Genomic DNA, 5,000 nt, shown 5'->3' with positions numbered 1-5,000 from the left:
ATTTTCTTATTGTGCCTTAAAATAGATATTTGTGTCGAGAGGAAACTCAATGACAATCGAATTTATCAGATTATTGTAGATAAGCAACAACTCCAGAAAAACTGTCAAAATTCTATGTTCTTACAATAAATTGATTGCAAGTATTTAAGAATGTAGACAACATAATTTCATCTTTTATATGCATCAATACATGTGTAAAATAAGTTTCATACCTATGTACATTTTTCCATCGTAGCATGGTTTTGAAAAGTAAAAGGTTTAACAGTTGGATAACCTTACTGTGACTAATTCTGGGTTTTCTACTAAAGGGTTTCTTTTTGTTTATGTCTTTTAGAGTGCAGTTCTATCAAATTATTCATTTGTACACAAACACGACAAAAGTAAATAGACACCCATAACACCTCGTCTTGTGGTTATTTTAATTTGAGCTTTATCTTTTTTTATTAATTGACATTTGTATGTTTTGTGTTCTAAATGACTGTTTAATCATGCCATGTACAAAAGAAGCCTTGGAACTGTCCGAATTACAAAGAGGCCATATACTGGGTCAATTTCAAGGTTGACTTAGCCTAAAACCACAGAAAAACTTGGTGATTCCACTTTCTACAGTTAATAAAATAATTGTTCAATTCCCCAGATGAAGAAGTAGTCCATATCGCCTTGCCCAGGTCAACTAAGGCCCTCTGACAGAACCCTTTGCTTTGTTAAGAGAAGTGTGGAAGATAATCCTCATTGCAAGGCCTCTGACAGAGCAGAACAAGTTGATGTCAGTCCCAGAATAGCTGACAGGTATCTCTGCAAAATTGGCTATTAGGGCAGAGAAGCGAGAAGGAAGACACTGCTTCAACCAGCCAATATCAAATGGAGAAACGATTGGACAAGTGAGAGGGTAGAGAGGCCACTAACACTTTGAGACACTGTCATATTCTCTGATGTGTCCAGATTTGCTGTATTTTCTGACACTGGTCGAGTGTGGGTCTGGAGACTCTGTCACCAAACTTTTCATGTGAATAGATTGCAGCCAACAATGAAACTTGTGATGGTCTGGAGAGCAATCTGGAGCAATGGTCAATCGTAAATGGTGGAGTGTAAGGGATACATAAACTCAAATAATTATGTGTCCATATTGTAGAAAGAACTTTTTCCTATCTCCTCCAGTGGTGAAATGATTAAAGAACACTATTTATGGAAAATAGAGCTTTCTTGCACAGCTAAAAAGACCCAAGATTAGTTGGAAGAGAATGGCCTTAAAAAGCTTCCATGGCTAAGCCAGTTACCAGATATGAACCCTACTGAACACCTCTGAGGCATGATGGACAAGACACTTCCTAAAAATAAAAAGAAAGCATCTTTAAAGCCAGATCTTTTGATATTACTGCATGAAACTTGGCAAGAAAATCCTTAAGAAAATATTCATGTAGCCTAGTCACCTGTATTGTTAAAGCTGTTAGATCAGGTTATGAAAGTTACGGAGAGGGTCATAGCCCAACTAATTAGGGAGCGAATCAATTTAGATGAGATACAGTTTGGTTCCGTGCCAGGTAATAGCACCAGTGATGCCATATTTCTAGTAAGACAGCTGCAGGAGAAATACCTAACCAAGGATAAACCTCTGTACCTGGCTTTCGTTGACATGGAGAAAGCCTTTGACAGGGTCCCCCGATCCCTTATCTGGTGGTCAATGAGGAAACTTGGGATAGAAGAATGGTTAGTGAGAGCTGTGCGAGCCATGTACAGAGATGCTGCCAGTAAGGTGAGGGTTGGAAATGAGTACAGCAATGAATTCAGGGTAGAGATAAGGGTCCACCAAGGTTCCGTCCTCAGCCCCCTCCTATTTACCATAGTCCTCCAGGCGATCACAGAGGAATTCAAGACAGGTTGCCCCTGGGAGTTCCTCTATGCTGATGACCTTGCACTAATTGCGGAGTCACTATCAGAACTAGAGGAGAAGTTTCAGGTGTGGAAGCAAGGACTAGAATCGAAGGGCTTTAGAGTCAACCTAGCTAAAACCAAAATCCTAATAAGTAGGAAGGTAGAGAAAACAAAAACCCCTTCAGGTAGATGGCCCTGCTCAGTATGTAGAAAAGGAGTAGGTAGTAACTCTATAAGATGTACCCGGTGCAAGCTATGGACACATAAGAGGTGCAGCAATATCAAAGGCAGGTTAACTAGCAAGTTAGTTTTTGTATGTGGCAGATGTTCAGGTGCAATAAACACTGTAAACAAACAGGAAACAACTTCTATCTCATTCCAGGGTGAAAAACTAGAGGTAGTCGATAGCTTCTGCTATCTGGGTGACCAAGTTAGTAGGAGGGGTGGGTGCGCTGAAAGTGTAGCTGCTAGAATAAGAATAGCCTGGGCAAAGTTTAGAGAGCCCTTACCTCTGCTGACGACAAAGGGACTCTCACTCAGAGTAAAAGGCACACTGTATGACGCATGTGTACGGACAACCATGCTACATGGCAGTGAAACATGGGCTGTGACTGCTGAGGACATGCGTAAGCTCACAAGGAATGAAGCCAGTATGCTCCGTTGGATGTGTAATATCAGTGTGCATACCCGTCAGAGTGTAAGTATTTTGAGAGAAAAGCTGAACATAAGAAGCATCAGTTGTGGTGTGCAAGAGAGACGATTGCGCTGGTATGGACATGTGGTGAGGATGGATGAGGATAGCTGCGTGAAAAGGTTCCACACCCTAACAGTTGAGGGAATCCGTGGAAGAGGAAGACCTAGGCTGAGGTGGTGAGGCAAGACCTTCGAACATTGGGCCTCAGCGAGGCGATGACTACTGACTGAGACCTTTGGAAATGTGCTGTGCGTGAGAAGACCCGGCAAGCCAAGTGAGATCGCTGCCAGTGCCCCTGGTTTGGCTCTTGTGCAGGTGGCACGTAAGATGCAACATTTTGAGCGTAGCCGTTGCCAGTACCGCCTGATTGGCCATCATAGGATTTTCGAGCGAGATCGTTGCCAGGGTCCCTTGACTGGCTCTTGTGCGGGTGGCACATAAGATGCACCATTTTGAGCGTGGCCGTTGCCAGTACCGCCTGACTGGCCTTCATGCGGGTTACACGTAAAATCACGCACTACACTCTCTGAGTGGTTGGCGTTAGGAAGGGCATGCAGCTGTAGAAACTTTGCCAAATTAGATTGGAGCCTGGTGTTGCCATCCGGTTTTACCAGTCCTCAGTCAAATAGTCCAACCCATGCTAGCATGGAAAGCGGATATTAAACGATGATGATGATGTATGAGCCAAATGAGGGAGACCTCTACATGGTAGCTGGACCTGCTAGAAATAGCAACCAAATCTCCCTCAAAATCACAGCCTACTCTCTTATCTATGTATATATGTACGTATGAGCCAATGAGGGAGACCTCTACATGATGGCTAGACTCAGGATATGCTGTGTCATGTGGTTCTGGATTTGTTAATGACAGGATGGTCATGGCTGTGATACTTTTGATCATGGATTTTGCTCAATCTGGACTAACCTGGGGTTAAACAACACCAACAACAACAGCCACCACACTCCCCGCTTAATCCTATACACAAAGATATAATGGTTAAAATGCATCTCGCCCTCCTTCAGCCTCCTCACAACATCAGCAAAGAGGATGGTGTTCAACCACATTCCCATCTGGCAAACAAAACACTTCACAACCACTTGAAGACAGAACCACAGCGCAGAATGAGGGCAAACCAAAGTGTCAAGTGATCCAACACCATCTAAAAATGCTGTTGGTCAATTAGGATTGTTCCGATCACTGGAACAGCCTGCTCGTGAAATTAACAAGCAAGTGGCTAAGTGCACCACAGACATTTTTTACTGTTTTCTACTTGCTTCAGCCATTTGACTGTAGTCATGCTGGAGCATCACCTTAAAGGGTGTTAGTCGAAGAAATCAACCTCAGAACTTATTCTATCGCTCGCTTTTGTTGAACCACTAGGTTACAGGGACACAAACACACCAGCATTGGCTGTCAAGGAATGGTGGGGGGACAAACACATAGACACACATATATGTGATGGGCTTCTTCCAGTTTCTTTCTACCAAATCCACTCCCAAGGATTTGCTTAACCTGAGACTATAGTAGAAGACAAGGTGCGACTGACATGCATACGATTGATGTAGTTCTCAGGGAAATCCAACACAGAACACAGAACATGATAAGCTGGTCCACTGAATTACAGGTATGACTCATTTCTGCCAGCTGAGTGAGCTGAAGTAAAGTGAAGTAGAGTGTCTTGCTCAAGGATACAATATGCGAACCCTAACCCTAACCCAACATAATGTAGAACCAACCGATAAAGATGAATAACAGTAAGATTTATTGGAGCATTAAACTGTATGTCTGTGTGTGAGCGAATGCGTTGCTTTCTACGAGGTTTGCGTTTGTTTATATATAACAGTGGAAGAGATGGTTTCACAACATATATATATATATATCTATATCTATACTATATATATAAAACAGAGATGTGTGTGTAATCGCTTATCACGTGAAAACGGCTTCACTATTTACTTCCATACTTGTGATGCAGGAATAATTTGACCTCGGATAAATCTTAGGCTCTTCATTTGATTTTTTTTATTAAGATAAAGAATATTGCTTTAAATTTAAGATTCACTTCTTTAAAAATGTTCCTCAACATCAACTTCCGGTAGCCATAGTTTTTTCTTCACTTTAACTTCAATTGTTACTGTTCGCACTAAAAGTTTACTCACATTTACTGATGTCAGTAATTTCATCACTTACTAACAGAAGTACGGTTTTGTGTTTTCCTGTTGCTGAGGTTTTCTTTTCTTCTGGTACCTTCGATACTGGCTCTTTGGTTCACTGAGTGACAAATTTCACTTCAACCTCACTTTCACTTCAATCGTTACTGTTCTCAATAACAGTTTACGTTTTCAATCGCTAACAACTTCACGTTTACTGATGTCAGTAATTTCATAATTTACTAACCAGGGTTACGGTTAAGGGTTAGTCACAAGTGGCTATG

The 5,000-nt window shown here is 41.7% G+C and overlaps 2 long non-coding RNA genes across 11 annotated transcripts in view; one reads left to right on the top strand and one right to left on the bottom strand.

The window, feature by feature from the left end:
- LOC149129286 (uncharacterized) overlaps positions 1-400 on the top strand; it is a 38,993-nt gene extending 38,593 nt beyond the window's left edge. For all 7 annotated transcript variants that reach the window (XR_016240107.1, XR_016240101.1, XR_016240103.1 and 4 more), the window contains one exon: positions 1-400. This exon is cut by the window's left edge and continues 1,682 nt beyond it. This is a non-coding gene — a long non-coding RNA (uncharacterized LOC149129286).
- LOC149129284 (uncharacterized) overlaps positions 1-5,000 on the bottom strand; it is a 125,172-nt gene that overhangs the window by 49,301 nt on the left and 70,871 nt on the right. The window lies entirely within an intron of this gene.

Source organism: Octopus bimaculoides, unplaced genomic scaffold, assembly GCF_046866305.1.
Source record: "Octopus bimaculoides isolate indiv1 unplaced genomic scaffold, ASM4686630v1 contig79, whole genome shotgun sequence".
NCBI lineage: Eukaryota > Metazoa > Mollusca > Cephalopoda > Octopoda > Octopodidae > Octopus > Octopus bimaculoides.
Note: the sequence above shows the minus strand (reverse complement) of the source record. Positions and strands in the feature narration are given on the sequence as shown.